This window comes from Phyllobates terribilis, unplaced genomic scaffold, assembly GCF_046119375.1.
Source record: "Phyllobates terribilis strain yellow unplaced genomic scaffold, ASM4611937v1 Scaffold_12__6_contigs__length_324123572, whole genome shotgun sequence".
Lineage (NCBI taxonomy): Eukaryota > Metazoa > Chordata > Amphibia > Anura > Dendrobatidae > Phyllobates > Phyllobates terribilis.
This window is the reverse complement of record NW_027362772.1, coordinates 111,104,802-111,129,910: the sequence shown is the minus strand read 5'-3', so window position 1 is coordinate 111,129,910 and position 25,109 is coordinate 111,104,802.

Sequence of the window (25,109 nt, the reverse complement as noted above, 5' to 3'; positions counted from 1 at the left end):
CATTTACAATATTCATTGATTTTTGCCATTGAAAAACGTCCAGAAATGTTTGAAGCTACTGACTGAATGAAAGGAGCTGGCATCTCACTCTCTTTGAATCTTCTTCATCATGCTAAGAGGAGCAGGAAAATCAAAACATTTCAGAATTGCACCTTGCAATGCGGAGAAATTACTGTTTGTGCATTTACAATATTCATCGATTTTTGCAATTGAAAAACATCATGTTATTCATATACAAGAAATGTTTGAAGCTACTGACTGAATGAAAAGAGCTGGCATCTCACTCTCTTTGAATCTTCTTTATCATGCTAAGAGGAGCAGGAAAAAGCAAAAAATTTCAGAATTGCACCTTGCAATATGGAGAAATTACTGTTTGTGCATTTACAATATTCATTGATTTTTGCCATTGAAAAACGTCCAGAAATGTTTGAAGCTACTGACTGAATGAAAGGAGCTGGCATCTCACTCTCTTTGAATCTTCTTTATCATGCTAAGAGGAGCAGGAAAAACAAAAAATTTCAGAATTGCACCTTGCAATGCGGAGAAATTACTGTTTGTGCATTTACAAAATTCATTGATTTTTGCCATTGAAAAACATCATGTTTTTCATATGCCAGAAATGTTTGAAGCTACTGACTGAATGAAAAGAGCTGGCATCTCACTCTCTTTGAATCTTCTTTATCATGCTAAGAGGAGCAGGAAAAAGCAAAAAATTTCAGAATTGCACCTTGCAATGTGGAGAAATTACTGTTTGTGCATTTACAATATTCATTGATTTTTGCCATTGAAAAACGTCCAGAAATGTTTGAAGCTACTGACTGAATGAAAGGAGCTGGCATCTCACTCTCTTTGAATCTTCTTTATGATGCTAAGAGGAACAGGAAAAAGCAAAAAATTTCAGAATTGCACCTTGCAATGCGTAGAAATTACTGTTTGTGCATTTACAATATTCATTGATTTTTGCCATTGAAAAACATCATGTTATTCATATACCAGAAATGTTTGAAGCTACTGACTGAATGAAAAGAGCTGGCATCTCACTCTCTTTGAATTTTCTTTATCATGCTAAGAGGAGCAGGAAAAAGCAAAAAATTTCAGAATTGCACCTTGCAATGTGGAGAAATTACTGTTTGTGCATTTACAATATTCATTGATTTTTGCCATTGAAAAACGTTCAGAAATGTTTGAAGCTACTGACTGAATGAAAGGAGCTGGCATCTCACTCTCTTTGAATCTTCTTTATCATGCTAAGAGGAGCAGGAAAAACAAAAAATTTCAGAATTGCACCTTGCAATGCGGAGAAATTACTGTTTGTGCATTTACAAAATTCATTGATTTTTGCCATTGAAAAACATCATGTTTTTCATATGCCAGAAATGTTTGAAGCTACTGACTGAATGAAAAGAGCTGGCATCTCACTCTCTTTGAATCTTCTTTATCATGCTAAGCGGAGCAGGAAAAAGCAAAAAATTTCAGAATTGCACCTTGCAATGTGGAGAAATTACTGTTTGTGCATTTACAATATTCATTGATTTTTGCCATTGAAAAACGTCCAGAAATGTTTGAAGCTACTGACTGAATGAAAGGAGCTGGCATCTCACTCTCTTTGAATCTTCTTTATCATGCTAAGAGGAGCAGGAAAAAGCAAAAAATTTCAGAATTGCACCTTGCAATGCGGAGAAATTACTGTTTGTGCATTTACAATATTCATTGATTTTTGCAATTGAAAAACATCATGTTATTCATATACCAGAAATGTTTGAAGCTACTGACTGAATGAAAAGAGCTGGCATCTCACTCTCTTTGAATCTTCTTTATCATGCTAAGAGGAGCAGGAAAAAGCAAAAAATTTCAGAATTGCACCTTGCAATGTGGAGAAATTACTGTTTGTGCATTTACAATATTCATTGATTTTTGCCATTGAAAAACGTCCAGAAATGTTTGAAGCTACTGACTGAATGAAAGGAGCTGGCATCTCACTCTCTTTGAATCTTCTTTATGATGCTAAGAGGAACAGGAAAAAGCAAAAAATTTCAGAATTGCACCTTGCAATGCGGAGAAATTACTGTTTGTGCATTTACAATATTCATTGATTTTTGCCATTGAAAAACATCATGTTATTCATATACCAGAAATGTTTGAAGCTACTGACTGAATGAAAGGAGCTGGCATCTCACTCTCTTTGAATCTTCTTTATCATGCTAAGAGGAGCAGGAAAAAGCAAAAAATTTCAGAATTGCACCTTGCAATGCGGAGAAATTACTGTTTGTGCATTTACAATATTCATTGATTTTTGCCATTGAAAAACATCATGTTATTCATATACCAGAAATGTTTGAAGCTACTGACTGAATGAAAAGAGCTGGCATCTCACTCTCTTTGAATTTTCTTTATCATGCTAAGAGGAGCAGGAAAAAGCAAAAAATTTCAGAATTGCACCTTGCAATGTGGAGAAATTACTGTTTGTGCATTTACAATATTCATTGATTTTTGCCATTGAAAAATGTTCAGAAATGTTTGAAGCTACTGACTGAATGAAAGGAGCTGGCATCTCACTCTCTTTGAATCTTCTTTATCATGCTAAGAGGAGCAGGAAAAACAAAAAATTTCAGAATTGCACCTTGCAATGCGGAGAAATTACTGTTTGTGCATTTACAATATTCATTGATTTTTGCAATTGAAAAACATCATGTTATTCATATACCAGAAATGTTTGAAGCTACTGACTGAATGAAAAGAGCTGGCATCTCACTCTCTTTGAATCTTCTTTATCATGCTAAGAGGAGCAGGAAAAAGCAAAAAATTTCAGAATTGCACCTTGCAATGTGGAGAAATTACTGTTTGTGCATTTACAATATTCATTGATTTTTAGTATTGAAAAATGTCCAGAAATGTTTGAAGCTACTGACTGAATGAAAGGAGCTGGCATCTCACTCTCTTTGCATCTTCTTTATCATGCTAAGAGGAGCAGGAAAAAGCAAAAAATTTCAGAATTGCACCTTGCAATGCGGAGAAATTACTGTTTGTGCATTTACAATATTCATTGATTTTTGCCATTGAAAAACATCATGTTTTTCATATGCCAGAAATGTTTGAAGCTACTGACTGAATGAAAAGAGCTGGCATCTCACTCTCTTTGAATCTTCTTTATCATGCTAAGACGAGCAGGAAAAAGCAAAAAATTTCAGAATTGCACCTTGCAATGTGGAGAAATTACTGTTTGTGCATTTACAATATTCATTGATTTTTGCCATTGAAAAACGTCCAGAAATGTTTGAAGCTACTGACTGAATGAAAGGAGCTGGCATCTCACTCTCTTTGAATCTTCTTTATCATGCTAAGAGGAGCAGGAAAAAGCAAAACATTTCAGAATTGCACCTTGCAATGCGGAGAAATTACTGTTTGTGCATTTACAATATTCATTGATTTTTGCAATTGAAAAACATCATGTTATTCATATACCAGAAATGTTTGAAGCTACTGACTGAATGAAAAGAGCTGGCATCTCACTCTCTTTGAATCTTCTTTATCATGCTAAGAGGAGCAGGAAAAAGCAAAAAATTTCAGAATTGCACCTTGCAATATGGAGAAATTACTGTTTGTGCATTTACAATATTCATTGATTTTTGCCATTGAAAAACGTCCAGAAATGTTTGAAGCTACTGACTGAATGAAAGGAGCTGGCATCTCACTCTCTTTGAATCTTCTTTATCATGCTAAGAGGAGCAGGAAAAAGCAAAAAATTTCAGAATTGCACCTTGCAATGCGGAGAAATTACTGTTTGTGCATTTACAATATTCATTGATTTTTGCCATTGAAAAACATCATGTTATTCATATACCAGAAATGTTTGAAGCTACTGACTGAATGAAAAGAGCTGGCATCTCACTCTCTTTGAATCTTCTTTATCATGCTAAGAGGAGCAGGAAAAAGTAAAAAATTTCAGAATTGCACCTTGCAATGTGGAGAAATTACTGTTTGTGCATTTACAATATTCATTGATTTTTAGTATTGAAAAATGTCCAGAAATGTTTGAAGCTACTGACTGAATGAAAGGAGCTGGCATCTCACTCTCTTTGAATCTTCTTTATCATGCTAAGAGGAGCAGGAAAAAGCAAAAAATTTCAGAATTGCACCTTGCAATGTGGAGAAATTACTGTTTGTGCATTTACAATATTCATTGATTTTTGCCATTGAAAAACGTCCAGAAATGTTTGAAGCTACTGACTGAATGAAAGGAGCTGGCATCTCACTCTCTTTGAATCTTCTTTATCATGCTAAGAGGAGCAGGAAAAACAAAAAATTTCAGAATTGCACCTTGCAATGCGGAGAAATTACTGTTTGTGCATTTACAAAATTCATTGATTTTTGCCATTGAAAAACATCATGTTTTTCATATGCCAGAAATGTTTGAAGCTACTGACTGAATGAAAAGAGCTGGCATCTCACTCTCTTTGAATCTTCTTTATCATGCTAAGAGGAGCAGGAAAAAGCAAAAAATTTCAGAATTGCACCTTGCAATGTGGAGAAATTACTGTTTGTGCATTTACAATATTCATTGATTTTTGCCATTGAAAAACGTCCAGAAATGTTTGAAGCTACTGACTGAATGAAAGGAGCTGGCATCTCACTCTCTTTGAATCTTCTTTATCATGCTAAGAGGAGCAGGAAAAAGCAAAAAATTTCAGAATTGCACCTTGCAATGCGGAGAAATTACTGTTTGTGCATTTACAATATTCATTGATTTTTGCAATTGAAAAACATCATGTTATTCATATACCAGAAATGTTTGAAGCTACTGACTGAATGAAAAGAGCTGGCATCTCACTCTCTTTGAATCTTCTTTATCATGCTAAGAGGAGCAGGAAAAAGCAAAAAATTTCAGAATTGCACCTTGCAATGTGGAGAAATTACTGTTTGTGCATTTACAATATTCATTGATTTTTGCCATTGAAAAACGTCCAGAAATGTTTGAAGCTACTGACTGAATGAAAGGAGCTGGCATCTCACTCTCTTTGAATCTTCTTTATGATGCTAAGAGGAACAGGAAAAAGCAAAAAATTTCAGAATTGCACCTTGCAATGCGGAGAAATTACTGTTTGTGCATTTACAATATTCATTGATTTTTGCCATTGAAAAACATCATGTTATTCATATACCAGAAATGTTTGAAGCTACTGACTGAATGAAAAGAGCTGGCATCTCACTCTCTTTGAATCTTCTTTATCATGCTAAGAGGAGCAGGAAAAAGCAAAAAATTTCAGAATTGCACCTTGCAATGCGGAGAAATTACTGTTTGTGCATTTACAATATTCATTGATTTTTGCCATTGAAAAACATCATGTTATTCATATACCAGAAATGTTTGAAGCTACTGACTGAATGAAAAGAGCTGGCATCTCACTCTCTTTGAATTTTCTTTATCATGCTAAGAGGAGCAGGAAAAAGCAAAAAATTTCAGAATTGCACCTTGCAATGTGGAGAAATTACTGTTTGTGCATTTACAATATTCATTGATTTTTGCCATTGAAAAACGTTCAGAAATGTTTGAAGCTACTGACTGAATGAAAGGAGCTGGCATCTCACTCTCTTTGAATCTTCTTTATCATGCTAAGAGGAGCAGGAAAAACAAAAAATTTCAGAATTGCACCTTGCAATGCGGAGAAATTACTGTTTGTGCATTTACAATATTCATTGATTTTTGCAATTGAAAAACATCATGTTATTCATATACCAGAAATGTTTGAAGCTACTGACTGAATGAAAAGAGCTGGCATCTCACTCTCTTTGAATCTTCTTTATCATGCTAAGAGGAGCAGGAAAAAGCAAAAAATTTCAGAATTGCACCTTGCAATGTGGAGAAATTACTGTTTGTGCATTTACAATATTCATTGATTTTTAGTATTGAAAAATGTCCAGAAATGTTTGAAGCTACTGACTGAATGAAAGGAGCTGGCATCTCACTCTCTTTGAATCTTCTTTATCATGCTAAGAGGAGCAGGAAAAAGCAAAAAATTTCAGAATTGCACTTTGCAATACGGAGAAATTACTGTTTGTGCATTTACAATATTCATTGATTTTTGCCATTGAAAAACATCATGTTATTCATATACCAGAAATGTTTGAAGCTACTGACTGAATGAAAAGAGCTGGCATCTCACTCTCTTTGAATCTTCTTTATCATGCTAAGAGGAGCAGTAAAAAGCAAAAAATTTCAGAATTGCACCTTGCAATGTGGAGAAATTACTGTTTGTGCATTTACAATATTCATTGATTTTTGCCATTGAAAAACGTCCAGAAATGTTTGAAGCTACTGACTGAATGAAAGGAGCTGGCATCTCACTCTCTTTGAATCTTCTTTATCATGCTAAGAGGAGCAGGAAAAAGCAAAAGATTTCAGAATTGCACCTTGCAATGTGGAGAAATTACTGTTTGTGCATTTACAATATTCATTGATTTTTGCCATTGAAAAACATCATGTTATTCATATACCAGAAATGTTTGAAGCTACTGACTGAATGAAAAGAGCTGGCATCTCACTCTCTTTGAATCTTCTTTATCATGCTAAGAGGAGCAGGAAAAAGCAAAAAATTTCAGAATTGCACCTTGCAATGTGGAGAAATTACTGTTTGTGCATTTACAATATTCATTGATTTTTGCCATTGAAAAACGTCCAGAAATGTTTGAAGCTACTGACTGAATGAAAGGAGCTGGCATCTCACTCTCTTTGAATCTTCTTTATCATGCTAAGAGGAGCAGGAAAAAGCAAAAAATTTCAGAATTGCACCTTGCAATGCGGAGAAATTACTGTTTGTGCATTTACAATATTCATTGATTTTTGCCATTGAAAAACATCATGTTATTCATATACCAGAAATGTTTGAAGCTACTGACTGAATGAAAAGAGCTGGCATCTCACTCTCTTTGAATCTTCTTTATCATGCTAAGAGGAGCAGGAAAAAGCAAAAAATTTCAGAATTGCACCTTGCAATGTGGAGAAATTACTGTTTGTGCATTTACAATATTCATTGATTTTTAGTATTGAAAAATGTCCAGAAATGTTTGAAGCTACTGACTGAATGAAAGGAGCTGGCATCTCACTCTCTTTGCATCTTCTTTATCATGCTAATAGGAGCAAGAAAAATCAAAAAATTTCAGAATTGCACCTTGCAATGCGGAGAAATTACTGTTTGTGCATTTACAATATTCATTGATTTTTGCCATTGAAAAACATCATGTTTTTCATATGCCAGAAATGTTTGAAGCTACTGACTGAATGAAAAGAGCTGGCATCTCACTCTCTTTGAATCTTCTTTATCATGCTAAGAGGAGCAGGAAAAAGCAAAAAATTTCAGAATTGCACCTTGCAATGTGGAGAAATTACTGTTTGTGCATTTACAATATTCATTGATTTTTGCCATTGAAAAACGTCCAGAAATGTTTGAAGCTACTGACTGAATGAAAGGAGCTGGCATCTCACTCTCTTTGAATCTTCTTTATCATGCTAAGAGGAGCAGGAAAAAGCAAAACATTTCAGAATTGCACCTTGCAATGCGGAGAAATTACTGTTTGTGCATTTACAATATTCATCGATTTTTGCAATTGAAAAACATCATGTTATTCATATACCAGAAATGTTTGAAGCTACTGACTGAATGAAAAGAGCTGGCATCTCACTCTCTTTGAATCTTCTTTATCATGCTAAGAGGAGCAGGAAAAAGCAAAAAATTTCAGAATTGCACCTTGCAATATGGAGAAATTACTGTTTGTGCATTTACAATATTCATTGATTTTTGCCATTGAAAAACGTCCAGAAATGTTTGAAGCTACTGACTGAATGAAAGGAGCTGGCATCTCACTCTCTTTGAATCTTCTTTATCATGCTAAGAGGAGCAGGAAAAAGCAAAAAATTTCAGAATTGCACCTTGCAATGCGGAGAAATTACTGTTTGTGCATTTACAATATTCATTGATTTTTGCCATTGAAAAACATCATGTTATTCATATACCAGAAATGTTTGAAGCTACTGACTGAATGAAAAGAGCTGGCATCTCACTCTCTTTGAATCTTCTTTATCATGCTAAGAGGAGCAGGAAAAAGCAAAAAATTTCAGAATTGCACCTTGCAATGTGGAGAAATTACTGTTTGTGCATTTACAATATTCATTGATTTTTAGTATTGAAAAATGTCCAGAAATGTTTGAAGCTACTGACTGAATGAAAGGAGCTGGCATCTCACTCTCTTTGAATCTTCTTTATCATGCTAAGAGGAGCAGGAAAAAGCAAAAAATTTCAGAATTGCACCTTGCAATATGGAGAAATTACTGTTTGTGCATTTACAATATTCATTGATTTTTGCCATTGAAAAACGTCCAGAAATGTTTGAAGCTACTGACTGAATGAAAGGAGCTGGCATCTCACTCTCTTTGAATCTTCTTTATCATGCTAAGAGGAGCAGGAAAAAGCAAAAAATTTCAGAATTGCACCTTGCAATGCGGAGAAATTACTGTTTGTGCATTTACAATATTCATTGATTTTTGCCATTGAAAAACATCATGTTATTCATATACCAGAAATGTTTGAAGCTACTGACTGAATGAAAAGAGCTGGCATCTCACTCTCTTTGAATCTTCTTTATCATGCTAAGAGGAGCAGGAAAAAGCAAAAAATTTCAGAATTGCACCTTGCAATGTGGAGAAATTACTGTTTGTGCATTTACAATATTCATTGATTTTTAGTATTGAAAAATGTCCAGAAATGTTTGAAGCTACTGACTGAATGAAAGGAGCTGGCATCTCACTCTCTTTGAATCTTCTTTGTCATGCTAAGAGGAGCAGGAAAAAGCAAAAAATTTCAGAATTGCACTTTGCAATACGGAGAAATTACTGTTTGTGCATTTACAATATTCATTGATTTTTGCCATTGAAAAACATCATGTTATTCATATACCAGAAATGTTTGAAGCTACTGACTGAATGAAAAGAGCTGGCATCTCACTCTCTTTGAATCTTCTTTATCATGCTAAGAGGAGCAGTAAAAAGCAAAAAATTTCAGAATTGCACCTTGCAATGTGGAGAAATTACTGTTTGTGCATTTACAATATTCATTGATTTTTGCCATTGAAAAACGTCCAGAAATGTTTGAAGCTACTGACTGAATGAAAGGAGCTGGCATCTCACTCTCTTTGAATCTTCTTTATCATGCTAAGAGGAGCAGGAAAAAGCAAAAGATTTCAGAATTGCACCTTGCAATGTGGAGAAATTACTGTTTGTGCATTTACAATATTCATTGATTTTTGCCATTGAAAAACATCATGTTATTCATATACCAGAAATGTTTGAAGCTACTGACTGAATGAAAAGAGCTGGCATCTCACTCTCTTTGAATCTTCTTTATCATGCTAAGAGGAGCAGGAAAAAGCAAAAAATTTCAGAATTGCACCTTGCAATGTGGAGAAATTACTGTTTGTGCATTTACAATATTCATTGATTTTTGCCATTGAAAAACGTCCAGAAATGTTTGAAGCTACTGACTGAATGAAAGGAGCTGGCATCTCACTCTCTTTGAATCTTCTTTATCATGCTAAGAGGAGCAGGAAAAAGCAAAAAATTTCAGAATTGCACCTTGCAATGCGGAGAAATTACTGTTTGTGCATTTACAATATTCATTGATTTTTGCCATTGAAAAACATCATGTTATTCATATACCAGAAATGTTTGAAGCTACTGACTGAATGAAAAGAGCTGGCATCTCACTCTCTTTGAATCTTCTTTATCATGCTAAGAGGAGCAGGAAAAAGCAAAAAATTTCAGAATTGCACCTTGCAATGTGGAGAAATTACTGTTTGTGCATTTACAATATTCATTGATTTTTGCCATTGAAAAACGTCCAGAAATGTTTGAAGCTACTGACTGAATGAAAGGAGCTGGCATCTCACTCTCTTTGAATCTTCTTTATCATGCTAAGAGGAGCAGGAAAAAGCAAAACATTTCAGAATTGCACCTTGCAATGTGGAGAAATTACTGTTTGTGCATTTACAATATTCATTGATTTTTGCCATTGAAAAACGTCCAGAAATGTTTGAAGCTACTGACTGAATGAAAGGAGCTGGCATCTCACTCTCTTTGAATCTTCTTTATCATGCTAAGAGGAGCAGGAAAAAGCAAAAAATTTCAGAATTGCACCATGCAATGCGGAGAAATTACTGTTTGTGCATTTACAATATTCATTGATTTTTGCCTTTGAAAAACATCATGTTATTCATATACCAGAAATGTTTGAAGCTACTGACTGAATGAAAAGAGCTGGCATCTCACTCTCTTTGAATCTTCTTTATCATGCTAAGAGGAGCAGGAAAAAGCAAAAAATTTCAGAATTGCACCTTGCAATGTGGAGAAATTACTGTTTGTGCATTTACAATATTCATTGATTTTTGCCATTGAAAAACGTCCAGAAATGTTTGAAGCTACTGACTGAATGAAAGGAGCTGGCATCTCACTCTCTTTGAATCTTCTTTATCATGCTAAGAGGAGCAGGAAAAAGCAAAAAATTTCAGAATTGCACCTTGCAATGCGGAGAAATTACTGTTTGTGCATTTACAATATTCATTGATTTTTGCCATTGAAAAACATCATGTTTTTCATATACCAGAAATGTTTGAAGCTACTAACTGAATGAAAAGAGCTGGCATCTCACTCTCTTTGAATCTTCTTTATCATGTTAAGAGGAGCAGGAAAAAGCAAAAAATTTCAGAATTGCACCTTGCAATGTGGAGAAATTACTGTTTGTGCATTTACAATATTTATTGATTTTTGCCATTGAAAAACGTCCAGAAATGTTTGAAGCTACTGACTGAATGAAAGGAGCTGGCATCTCACTCTCTTTGAATCTTCTTTATCATGCTAAGAGGAGCAGGAAAAAGCAAAAGATTTCAGAATTGCACCTTGCAATGTGGAGAAATTACTGTTTGTGCATTTACAATATTCATTGATTTTTGCCATTGAAAAACATCATGTTATTCATATACCAGAAATGTTTGAAGCTACTGACTGAATGAAAAGAGCTGGCATCTCACTCTCTTTGAATCTTCTTTATCATGCTAAGAGGAGCAGGAAAAAGCAACAAATTTCAGAATTGCACCTTGCAATGTGGAGAAATTACTGTTTGTGCATTTACAATATTCATTGATTTTTGCCATTGAAAAACGTCCAGAAATGTTTGAAGCTACTGACTGAATGAAAGGAGCTGGCATCTCACTCTCTTTGAATCTTCTTTATCATGCTAAGAGGAGCAGGAAAAAGCAAAAAATTTCAGAATTGCACCTTGCAATGCGGAGAAATTACTGTTTGTGCATTTACAATATTCATTGATTTTTGCCATTGAAAAACATCATGTTATTCATATACCAGAAATGTTTGAAGCTACTGACTGAATGAAAAGAGCTGGCATCTCACTCTCTTTGAATCTTCTTTATCATGCTAAGAGGAGCAGGAAAAAGCAAAAAATTTCAGAATTGCACCTTGCAATGTGGAGAAATTACTGTTTGTGCATTTACAATATTCATTGATTTTTGCCATTGAAAAACGTCCAGAAATGTTTGAAGCTACTGACTGAATGAAAGGAGCTGGCATCTCACTCTCTTTGAATCTTCTTTATCATGCTAAGAGGAGCAGGAAAAAGCAAAACATTTCAGAATTGCACCTTGCAATGTGGAGAAATTACTGTTTGTGCATTTACAATATTCATTGATTTTTGCCATTGAAAAACGTCCAGAAATGTTTGAAGCTACTGACTGAATGAAAGGAGCTGGCATCTCACTCTCTTTGAATCTTCTTTATCATGCTAAGAGGAGCAGGAAAAAGCAAAAAATTTTAGAATTGCACCTTGCAATGCGGAGAAATTACTGTTTGTGCATTTACAATATTCATTGATTTTTGCCATTGAAAAACATCATGTTATTCATATACCAGAAATGTTTGAAGCTACTGACTGAATGAAAAGAGCTGGCATCTCACTCTCTTTGAATCTTCTTTATCATGCTAAGAGGAGCAGGAAAAAGCAAAAAATTTCAGAATTGCACCTTGCAATGTGGAGAAATTACTGTTTGTGCATTTACAATATTCATTGATTTTTGCCATTGAAAAACGTCCAGAAATGTTTGAAGCTACTGACTGAATGAAAGCAGCTGGCATCTCACTCTCTTTGAATCTTCTTTATCATGCTAAGAGGAGCAGGAAAAAGCAAAAAATTTCAGAATTGCACCTTGCAATGCGGAGAAATTACTGTTTGTGCATTTACAATATTCATTGATTTTTGCCTTTGAAAAACATCATGTTATTCATATACCAGAAATGTTTGAAGCTACTGACTGAATGAAAAGAGCTGGCATCTCACTCTCTTTGAATCTTCTTTATCATGCTAAGAGGAGCAGGAAAAAGCAAAAAATTTCAGAATTGCACCTTGCAATGTGGAGAAATTACTGTTTGTGCATTTACAATATTCATTGATTTTTGCCATTGAAAAACGTCCAGAAATGTTTGAAGCTACTGACTGAATGAAAGGAGCTGGCATCTCACTCTCTTTGAATCTTCTTTATCATGCTAAGAGGAGCAGGAAAAAGCAAAAAATTTCAGAATTGCACCTTGCAATGCGGAGAAATTACTGTTTGTGCATTTACAATATTCATTGATTTTTGCCATTGAAAAACATCATGTTTTTCATATACCAGAAATGTTTGAAGCTACTAACTGAATGAAAAGAGCTGGCATCTCACTCTCTTTGAATCTTCTTTATCATGTTAAGAGGAGCAGGAAAAAGCAAAAAATTTCAGAATTGCACCTTGCAATGTGGAGAAATTACTGTTTGTGCATTTACAATATTTATTGATTTTTGCCATTGAAAAACGTCCAGAAATGTTTGAAGCTACTGACTGAATGAAAGGAGCTGGCATCTCACTCTCTTTGAATCTTCTTTATCATGCTAAGAGGAGCAGGAAAAAGCAAAAAATTTCAGAATTGCACCTTGCAATGTGGAGAAATTACTGTTTGTGCATTTACAATATTCATTGATTTTTGCCATTGAAAAACGTCCAGAAATGTTTGAAGCTACTGACTGAATGAAAGGAGCTGGCATCTCACTCTCTTTGAATCTTCTTTATCATGCTAAGAGGAGCAGGAAAAAACAAAAAATTTCAGAATTGCACCTTGCAATGCGGAGAAATTACTGTTTGTGCATTTACAATATTCATTGATTTTTGCCATTGAAAAACATCATGTTATTCATATACCAGAAATGTTTGAAGCTACTGACTGAATGAAAAGAGCTGGCATCTCACTCTCTTTGAATCTTCTTTATCATGCTAAGAGGAGCAGGAAAAAGCAAAAAATTTCAGAATTGCACCTTGCAATGTGGAGAAATTACTGTTTGTGCATTTACAATATTCATTGATTTTTGCCATTGAAAAACGTCCAGAAATGTTTGAAGCTACTGACTGAATGAAAGAAGCTGGCATCTCACTCTCTTTGAATCTTCTTTATCATGCTAAGAGGAGCAGGAAAAAGCAAAAAATTTCAGAATTGCACCTTGCAATGCGGAGAAATTACTGTTTGTGCATTTACAATATTCATTGATTTTTGCCATTGAAAAACGTCCAGAAATGTTTGAAGCTACTGACTGAATGAAAGGAGCTGGCATCTCACTATCTTTGAATCTTCTTTATCATGCTAAGAGGAGCAGGAAAAAGCAAAAAATTTCAGAATTGCACCTTGCAATGCAGAGAAATTACTGTTTGTGCATTTACAATATTCATTGATTTTTGCCTTTGAAAAACATCATGTTATTCATATACCAGAAATGTTTGAAGCTACTGACTGAATGAAAAGAGCTGGCATCTCACTCTCTTTGAATCTTCTTTATCATGCTAAGAGGAGCAGGAAAAAGCAAAAAATTTCAGAATTGCACCTTGCAATGTGGAGAAATTACTGTTTGTGCATTTACAATATTCATTGATTTTTAGTATTGAAAAATGTCCAGAAATGTTTGAAGCTACTGACTGAATGAAAGGAGCTGGCATCTCACTCTCTTTGAATCTTCTTTATCATGCTAAGAGGAGGACGAAAAAGCAAAAAATTTCAGAATTGCACTTTGCAATGCGGAGAAATTACTGTTTGTGCATTTACAATATTCATTGATTTTTGCCATTGAAAAACATCATGTTATTCATATACCAGAAATGTTTGAAGCTACTGACTGAATGAAAAGAGCTGGCATCTCACTCTCTTTGAATCTTCTTTATCATGCTAAGAGGAGCAGTAAAAAGCAAAAAATTTCAGAATTGCACCTTGCAATGTGGAGAAATTACTGTTTGTGCATTTACAATATTCATTGATTTTTGCCATTGAAAAACGTCCAGAAATGTTTGAAGCTACTGACTGAATGAAAGGAGCTGGCATCTCACTCTCTTTGAATCTTCTTTATCATGCTAAGAGGAGCAGGAAAAAGCAAAAGATTTCAGAATTGCACCTTGCAATGTGGAGAAATTACTGTTTGTGCATTTACAATATTCATTGATTTTTGCCATTGAAAAACATCATGTTATTCATATACCAGAAATGTTTGAAGCTACTGACTGAATGAAAAGAGCTGGCATCTCACTCTCTTTGAATCTTCTTTATCATGCTAAGAGGAGCAGGAAAAAGCAAAAAATTTCAGAATTGCACCTTGCAATGTGGAGAAATTACTGTTTGTGCATTTACAATATTCATTGATTTTTGCCATTGAAAAACGTCCAGAAATGTTTGAAGCTACTGACTGAATGAAAGGAGCTGGCATCTCACTCTCTTTGAATCTTCTTTATCATGCTAAGAGGAGCAGGAAAAAGCAAAAAATTTCAGAATTGCACCTTGCAATGCGGAGAAATTACTGTTTGTGCATTTACAATATTCATTGATTTTTGCCATTGAAAAACATCATGTTATTCATATACCAGAAATGTTTGAAGCTACTGACTGAATGAAAAGAGCTGGCATCTCACTCTCTTTGAATCTTCTTTATCATGCTAAGAGGAGCAGGAAAAAGCAAAAAATTTCAGAATTGCACCTTGCAATGTGGAGAAATTACTGTTTGTGCATTTACAATATTCATTGATTTTTGCCATTGAAAAACGTCCAGAAATGTTTGAAGCTACTGACTGAATGAAAGGAGCTGGCATCTCACTCTATTTGAATCTTCTTTATCATGCTAAGAGGAGCAGGAAAAAGCAAAAAATTTCAGAATTGCACCTTGCAATGCGGAGAAATTACTGTTTGTGCATTTACAATATTCATTGATTTTTGCCATTGAAAAACATCATGTTATTCATATACCAGAAATGTTTGAAGCTACTGACTGAATGAAAAGAGCTGGCATCTCACTCTCTTTGAATCTTCTTTATCATGCTAAGAGGAGCAGGAAAAAGCAAAAAATTTCAGAATTGCACCTTGCAATGTGGAGAAATTACTGTTTGTGCATTTACAATATTCATTGATTTTTGCCATTGAAAAACGTCCAGAAATGTTTGAAGCTACTGACTGAATGAAAGGAGCTGGCATCTCACTCTCTTTGAATCTTCTTTATCATGCTAAGAGGAGCAGGAAAAAGCAAAAAATTTCAGAATTGCACCTTGCAATACGGAGAAATTACTGTTTGTGCATTTACAATATTCATTGATTTTTGCCATTGAAAAACATCATGTTATTCATATACCAGAAATGTTTGAAGCTACTGAGTGAATGAAAAGAGCTGGCATCTCACTCTCTTTGAATCTTCTTTATCATGCTAAGAGGAACAGGAAAAAGCAAAAAATTTCAGAATTGCACCTTGCAATGTGGAGAAATTACTGTTTGTGCATTTACAATATTCATTGATTTCTGCCATTGAAAAATGTCTAGAAATGTTTGAAGCTACTGACTGAATGAATGGAGCTGGCATCTCACTCTCTTTGAATCTTCTTTATCATGCTAAGAGGAGCAGGAAAAAGAAAAAAATTTCAGAATTGCACCTTGCAATGCGGAGAAATTACTGTTTGTGCATTTACAATATTCATTGATTTTTGCCATTGAAAAACATCATGTTATTCATATACCAGAAATGTTTGAAGCTACTGACTGAATGAAAAGAGCTGGCATCTCACTCTCTTTGAATCTTCTTTAGCATGCTAATAGGAGCAGGAAAAAGCAAAAAATTTCAGAATTGCACCTTGCAATGTGGAGAAATTACTGTTTGTGCATTTACAATATTCATTGATTTTTGCCATTGAAAAACGTCCAGAAATGTTTGAAGCTACTGACTGAATGAAAGGAGCTGGCATCTCACTCTCTTTGAATCTTCTTTATCATGCTAAGAGGAGCAGGAAAAAGCAAAAGATTTCAGAATTGCACCTTGCAATGTGGAGAAATTACTGTTTGTGCATTTACAATATTCATTGATTTTTGCCATTGAAAAACATCATGTTATTCATATACCAGAAATGTTTGAAGCTACTGACTGAATGAAAAGAGCTGGCATCTCACTCTCTTTGAATCTTCTTTATCATGCTAAGAGGAGCAGGAAAAAGCAAAAAATTTCAGAATTGCACCTTGCAATGTGGAGAAATTACTGTTTGTGCATTTACAATATTCATTGATTTTTGCCATTGAAAAACGTCCAGAAATGTTTGAAGCTACTGACTGAATGAAAGGAGCTGGCATCTCACTCTCTTTGAATCTTCTTTATCATGCTAAGAGGAGCAGGAAAAAGCAAAAAATTTCAGAATTGCACCTTGCAATGCGGAGAAATTACTGTTTGTGCATTTACAATATTCATTGATTTTTGCCATTGAAAAACATCATGTTATTCATATACCAGAAATGTTTGAAGCTACTGACTGAATGAAAAGAGCTGGCATCTCACTCTCTTTGAATCTTCTTTATCATGCTAAGAGGAGCAGGAAAAAGCAAAAAATTTCAGAATTGCACCTTGCAATGTGGAGAAATTACTGTTTGTGCATTTACAATATTCATTGATTTTTGCCATTGAAAAACGTCCAGAAATGTTTGAAGCTACTGACTGAATGAAAGGAGCTGGCATCTCACTCTATTTGAATCTTCTTTATCATGCTAAGAGGAGCAGGAAAAAGCAAAAAATTTCAGAATTGCACCTTGCAATGCGGAGAAATTACTGTTTGTGCATTTACAATATTCATTGATTTTTGCCATTGAAAAACATCATGTTATTCATATACCAGAAATGTTTGAAGCTACTGACTGAATGAAAAGAGCTGGCATCTCACTCTCTTTGAATCTTCTTTATCATGCTAAGAGGAGCAGGAAAAAGCAAAAAATTTCAGAATTGCACCTTGCAATGTGGAGAAATTACTGTTTGTGCATTTACAATATTCATTGATTTTTGCCATTGAAAAACGTCCAGAAATGTTTGAAGCTACTGACTGAATGAAAGGAGCTGGCATCTCACTCTCTTTGAATCTTCTTTATCATGCTAAGAGGAGCAGGAAAAAGCAAAAAATTTCAGAATTGCACCTTGCAATACGGAGAAATTACTGTTTGTGCATTTACAATATTCATTGATTTTTGCCATTGAAAAACATCATGTTATTCATATACCAGAAATGTTTGAAGCTACTGACTGAATGAAAAGAGCTGGCATCTCACTCTCTTTGAATCTTCTTTATCATGCTAAGAGGAACAGGAAAAAGCAAAAAATTTCAGAATTGCACCTTGCAATGTGGAGAAATTACTGTTTGTGCATTTACAATATTCATTGATTTCTGCCATTGAAAAATGTCTAGAAATGTTTGAAGCTACTGACTGAATGAATGGAGCTGGCATCTCACTCTCTTTGAATCTTCTTTATCATGCTAAGAGGAGCAGGAAAAAGAAAAAAATTTCAGAATTGCACCTTGCAATGCGGAGAAATTACTGTTTGTGCATTTACAATATTCATTGATTTTTGCCATTGAAAAACATCATGTTATTCATATACCAGAAATGTTTGAAGCTACTGACTGAATGAAAAGAGCTGGCATCTCACTCTCTTTGAATCTTCTTTAGCATGCTAATAGGAGCAGGAAAAAGCAAAAAATTTCAGAATTGCACCTTGCAATGTGGAGAAATTACTGTTTGTGCATTTACAATATTCATTGATTTTTGCCATTGAAAAACGTCCAGAAATGTTTGAAGCTACTGACTGAATGAAAGGAGCTGGCATCTCACTCTCTTTGAATCTTCTTTATCATGCTAAGAGGAGCAGGAAAAAGCAAAAAATTTCAGAATTGCACCTTGCAATGCGGAGAAATTACTGTTTGTGCATTTACAATATTCATTGATTTTTGCCATTGAAAAACATCATGTTATTCATATACCAGAAATGTTTGAAGCTACTGACTGAATGAAAAGAGCTGGCATCTCACTCTCTTTGAATCTTCTTTATCATGCTAAGAGGAGCAAAAAAAAGCAAAAAATTTCAGAATTGCACCTTGCAATGTGGAGAAATTACTGTTTGTGCATTTACAATATTCATTGATTTTTGCCATTGAAAAACGTCCAGAAATGTTTGAAGCTACTGACTGAATGAGAGGAGCTGGCATCTCACTCTCTTTGAATATTCTTTTTCATGCTAAGAGGAGCAGGAAAAAGCAAAATATTTCAGAATTGCACCTTGCAATGCGGAGAAATTACTGTTTGTGCATTTACAATATTCATTGATTTTTGCTATTGAAAAACATCATGTTATTCATATACCAGAAATGTTTGAAGCTACTGACTGAATGAAAAGATCTGGCATCTCACTCTCTTTGAATCTTCTTTATCATGCTAAGAGGAGCAGGAAAAAGCAAAAAATTTCAGAATTGCACCTTGCAATGTGGAGAAATTACTGTTTGTGCATTTACAATATTCATTGATTTTTGCCATTGAAAAATGTCCAGAAATGTTTGAAGCTACTGACTGAATGAAAGGAGCTGGCATCTCACTCTCTTTGAATCTTCTTTATCATGCTAAGAGGAGGACGAAAAAGCAAAAAATTTCAGAATTGCACCTTGCAATGCGGAGAAATTACTGTTTGTGCATTTACAATATTCATTGATTTTTGCCATTGAAAAACATCATGTTATTCATATACCAGAAATGTTTGAAGCTACTGACTGAATGAAAAGAGCTGGCATCTCACTCTCTTTGAATCTTCTTTATCATGCTAAGAGGAGCAGTAAAAAGCAAAAAATTTCAGAATTGCACCTTGCAATGTGGAGAAATTACTGTTTGTGCATTTACAATATTCATTGATTTTTGCCATTGAAAAACGTCCAGAAATGTTTGAAGCTACTGACTGAATGAAAGGAGCTGGCATCTCACTCTCTTTGAATCTTCTTTATCATGCTTAGAGGAGCAGGAAAAAGCAAAAGATTTCAGAATTGCACCTTGCAATTTGGAGAAATTACTGTTTGTGCATTTACAATATTCATTGATTTTTGCCATTGAAAAACATCATGTTATTCATATACCAGAAATGTTTGAAGCTACTGACTGAATGAAAAGAGCTGGCATCTCACTCTCTTTGAATCTTCTTTATCATGCTAAGAGGAGCAGGAAAAAGCAAAAAATTTCAGAATTGCACCTTGCAATGTGGAGAAATTACTGTTTGTGCATTTACAATATTCATTGATTTTTGCCATTGAAAAACGTCCAGAAATGTTTGAAGCTACTGACTGAATGAAAGGAGCTGGCATCTCACTCTCTTTGAATCTTCTTTATCATGCTAAGAGGAGCAGGAAAAAGCAAAAAATTTCAGAATTGCACCTTGCAATGCGGAGAAATTACTGTTTGTGCATTTACAATATTCATTGATTTTTGCCATTGAAAAACATCATGTTATTCATATACCAGAAATGTTTGAAGCTACTGACTGAATGAAAAGAGCTGGCATCTCACTCTCTTTGAATCTTCTTTATCATGCTAAGAGGAGCAGGAAAAAGCAAAAAATTTCAGAATTGCACCTTGCAATGTGGAGAAATTACTGTTTGTGCATTTACAATATTCATTGATTTTTGCCATTGAAAAACGTCCAGAAATGTTTGAAGCTACTGACTGAATGAAAGGAGCTGGCATCTCACTCTATTTGAATCTTCTTTATCATGCTAAGAGGAGCAGGAAAAAGCAAAAAATTTCAGAATTGCACCTTGCAATGCGGAGAAATTACTGTTTGTGCATTTACAATATTCATTGATTTTTGCCATTGAAAAACATCATGTTATTCATATACCAGAAATGTTTGAAGCTACTGACTGAATGAAAAGAGCTGGCATCTCACTCTCTTTGAATCTTCTTTATCATGCTAAGAGGAGCAGGAAAAAGCAAAAAATTTCAGAATTGCACCTTGCAATGTGGAGAAATTACTGTTTGTGCATTTACAATATTCATTGATTTTTGCCATTGAAAAACGTCCAGAAATGTTTGAAGCTACTGACTGAATGAAAGGAGCTGGCATCTCACTCTCTTTGAATCTTCTTTATCATGCTAAGAGGAGCAGGAAAAAGCAAAAAATTTCAGAATTGCACCTTGCAATACGGAGAAATTACTGTTTGTGCATTTACAATATTCATTGATTTTTGACATTGAAAAACATCATGTTATTCATATACCAGAAATGTTTGAAGCTACTGACTGAATGAAAAGAGCTGGCATCTCACTCTCTTTGAATCTTCTTTATCATGCTAAGAGGAACAGGAAAAAGCAAAAAATTTCAGAATTGCACCTTGCAATGTGGAGAAATTACTGTTTGTGCATTTACAATATTCATTGATTTCTGCCATTGAAAAATGTCTAGAAATGTTTGAAGCTACTGACTGAATGAATGGAGCTGGCATCTCACTCTCTTTGAATCTTCTTTATCATGCTAAGAGGAGCAGGAAAAAGAAAAAAATTTCAGAATTGCACCTTGCAATGCGGAGAAATTACTGTTTGTGCATTTACAATATTCATTGATTTTTGCCATTGAAAAACATCATGTTATTCATATACCAGAAATGTTTGAAGCTACTGACTGAATGAAAAGAGCTGGCATCTCACTCTCTTTGAATCTTCTTTAGCATGCTAATAGGAGCAGGAAAAAGCAAAAAATTTCAGAATTGCACCTTGCAATGTGGAGAAATTACTGTTTGTGCATTTACAATATTCATTGATTTTTGCCATTGAAAAACGTCCAGAAATGTTTGAAGCTACTGACTGAATGAAAGGAGCTGGCATCTCACTCTCTTTGAATCTTCTTTATCATGCTAAGAGGAGCAGGAAAAAGCAAAAAATTTCAGAATTGCACCTTGCAATGCGGAGAAATTACTGTTTGTGCATTTACAATATTCATTGATTTTTGCCATTGAAAAACATCATGTTATTCATATACCAGAAATGTTTGAAGCTACTGACTGAATGAAAAGAGCTGGCATCTCACTCTCTTTGAATCTTCTTTATCATGCTAAGAGGAGCAGGAAAAAGCAAAAAATTTCAGAATTGCACCTTGCAATGTGGAGAAATTACTGTTTGTGCATTTACAATATTCATTGATTTTTGCCATTGAAAAACGTCCAGAAATGTTTGAAGCTACTGACTGAATGAGAGGAGCTGGCATCTCACTCTCTTTGAATATTCTTTTTCATGCTAAGAGGAGCAGGAAAAAGCAAAATATTTCAGAATTGCACCTTGCAATGCGGAGAAATTACTGTTTGTGCATTTACAATATTCATTGATTTTTGCTATTGAAAAACATCATGTTATTCATATACCAGAAATGTTTGAAGCTACTGACTGAATGAAAAGATCTGGCATCTCACTCTCTTTGAATCTTCTTTATCATGCTAAGAGGAGCAGGAAAAAGCAAAAAATTTCAGAATTGCACCTTGCAATGTGGAGAAATTACTGTTTGTGCATTTACAATATTCATTGATTTTTGCCATTGAAAAATGTCCAGAAATGTTTGAAGCTACTGACTGAATGAAAGGAGCTGGCATCTCACTCTCTTTGAATCTTCTTTATCATGCTAAGAGGAGCAGGAAAAAGCAAAAAATTTCAGAATTGCACCTTGCAATGCGGAGAAATTACTGTTTGTGCATTTACAATATTCATTGATTTTTGCCATTGAAAAACATCATGTTATTCATATACCAGAAATGTTTGAAGCTACTGACTGCATGAAAAGAGCTGGCATCTCACTCTCTTTGAATCTTCTTTATCATGCTAAGAGGAGCAGGAAAAAGCAAAAAAATTTCAGAATTGCACCTTGCAATGTGGAGAAATTACTGTTTGTGCATTTACAATATTCATTGATTTTTGCCATTGAAAAACGTCCAGAAATGTTTGAAACTACTGACTGAATGAAAGGAGCTGGCATCTCACTCTCTTTGAATCTTCTTTATCATGCTAAGAGGAGCAGGAAAAAGCAAAAAATTTCAGAATTGCACCTTGCAATGCGGAGAAATTACTGTTTGTGCATTTACAATATTCATTGATTTTTGCCATTGAAAAACATCATGTTATTCATATACCAGAAATGTTTGAAGCTACTGACTGAATTAAAAGAGCTGGCATCTCACTCTCTTTGAATCTTCTTTATCATGCTAAGAGGAGCAGGAAAAAGCAAAAAATTTCAGAATTGCACCTTGCAATGTGGAGAAATTACTGTTTGTGCATTTACAATATTCATTGATTTTTGCCATTGAAAAACGTCCAGAAATGTTTGAAGCTACTGACTGAATGAAAGGAGCTGGCATCTCACTCTCTTTGAATCTTCTTTATCATGCTAAGAGGAGCAGGAAAAAGCAAAAAAATTCAGAATTGCACCTTGCAATGCGGAGAAATTACTGTTTGTGCATTTACAATATTCATTGATTTTTGCCATTGAAAAACATCATGTTATTCATATACCAGAAATGTTTGAAGCTACTGACTGAATGAAAAGAGCTGGCATCTCACTCTCTTTGAATCTTCTTTATCATGCTAAGAGGAGCAGGAAAAAGCAAAAAATTTCAGAATTGCACCTTGCAATGTGGAGAAATTACTGTTTGTGCATTTACAATATTCATTGATTTTTGCCATTGAAAAACGTCCAGAAATGTTTGAAGCTACTGACTGAATGAAAGGAGCTGGCATCTCACTCTCTTTGAATCTTCTTTATCATGCTAAGAGGAGCAGGAAAAAGCAAAAAATTTCAGAATTGCACCTTGCAATGCGGAGAATTTACTGTTTGTGCATTTACAATATTCATTGATTTTTGCCATTGAAAAACATCATGTTATTCATATACCAGAAATGTTTGAAGCTACTGACTGAATGAAAAGAGCTGGCATCTCACTCTCTTTGAATCTTCTTTATCATGCTAAGAGGAGCAGGAAAAACCAAAAAATTTCAGAATTGCACCTTGCAATGTGGAGAAATTACTGTTTGTGCATTTACAATATTCATTGATTTTTGCCATTGAAAAACGTCCAGAAATGTTTGAAGCTACTGACTGAATGAAAGGAGCTGGCATCTCACTCTCTTTGAATCTTCTTTTTCATGCTAAGAGGAGCAGGAAAAAGCAAAATATTTCAGAATTGCACCTTGCAATGCGGAGAAATTACTTTTTGTGCATTTACAATGTTCATTGATTTTTGCCATTGAAAAACATCATGTTATTCATATACCAGAAATGTTTGAAGCTACTGACTGAATGAAAAGAGCTGGCATCTCACTCTCTTTGAATCTTCTTTATCATGCTAAGAGGAGCAGGAAAAAGCAAAAAATTTCAGAATTGCACCTTGCAATGTGGAGAAATTACTGTTTGTGCATTTACAATATTCATTGATTTTTGCCATTGAAAAATGTCCAGAAATGTTTGAAGCTACTGACTGAATGAAAGGAGCTGGCATCTCACTCTCTTTGAATCTTCTTTATCATGCTAAGAGGAGCAGGAAAAAGCAAAAAATTTCAGAATTGCACCTTGCAATGCGGAGAAATTACTGTTTGTGCATTTATAATATTCATTGATTTTTGCCATTGAAAAACATCATGTTATTCATATACCAGAAATGTTTGAAGCTACTGACTGCATGAAAAGAGCTGGCATCTCACTCTCTTTGAATCTTCGTTATCATGCTAAGAGGAGCAGGAAAAAGCAAAAAAATTTCAGAATTGCACCTTGCAATGTGGAGAAATTACTGTTTGTGCATTTACAATATTCATTGATTTTTGCCATTGAAAAACGTCCAGAAATGTTTGAAACTACTGACTGAATGAAAGGAGCTGGCATCTCACTCTCTTTGAATCTTCTTTATCATGCTAAGAGGAGCAGGAAAAAGCAAAAAATTTCAGAATTGCACCTTGCAATGCGGAGAAATTACTGTTTGTGCATTTACAATATTCATTGATTTTTGCCATTGAAAAACATCATGTTATTCATATACCAGAAATGTTTGAAGCTACTGACTGAATTAAAAGAGCTGGCATCTCACTCTCTTTGAATCTTCTTTATCATGCTAAGAGGAGCAGGAAAAAGCAAAAAATTTCAGAATTGCACCTTGCAATGTGGAGAAATTACTGTTTGTGCATTTACAATATTCATTGATTTTTGCCATTGAAAAACGTCCAGAAATGTTTGAAGCTACTGACTGAATAAAAGGAGCTGGCATCTCACTCTCTTTGAATCTTCTTTATCATGCTAAAAGGAGCAGGAAAAAGCAAAAAATTTCAGAATTGCACCTTGCAATGGGGAGAAATTACTGTTTGTGCATTTACAATATTCATTGATTTTTGCCATTGAAAAACATCATGTTATTCATATACCAGAAATGTTTGAAGCTACTGACTGAATGAAAAGAGCTGGCATCTCACTCTCTTTGAATCTTCTTTATCATGCTAAAAGTAGCAGGAAAAAGCAAAAAATTTCAGAATTGCACCTTGCAATGTGGAGAAATTACTGTTTGTGCATTTACAATATTCATTGATTTTTGCCATTGAAAAACGTCCAGAAATGTTTGAAGCTACTGACTGAATGAAAGGAGCTGGCATCTCACTCTCTTTGAATCTTCTTTATCATGCTAAGAGGAGCAGGAAA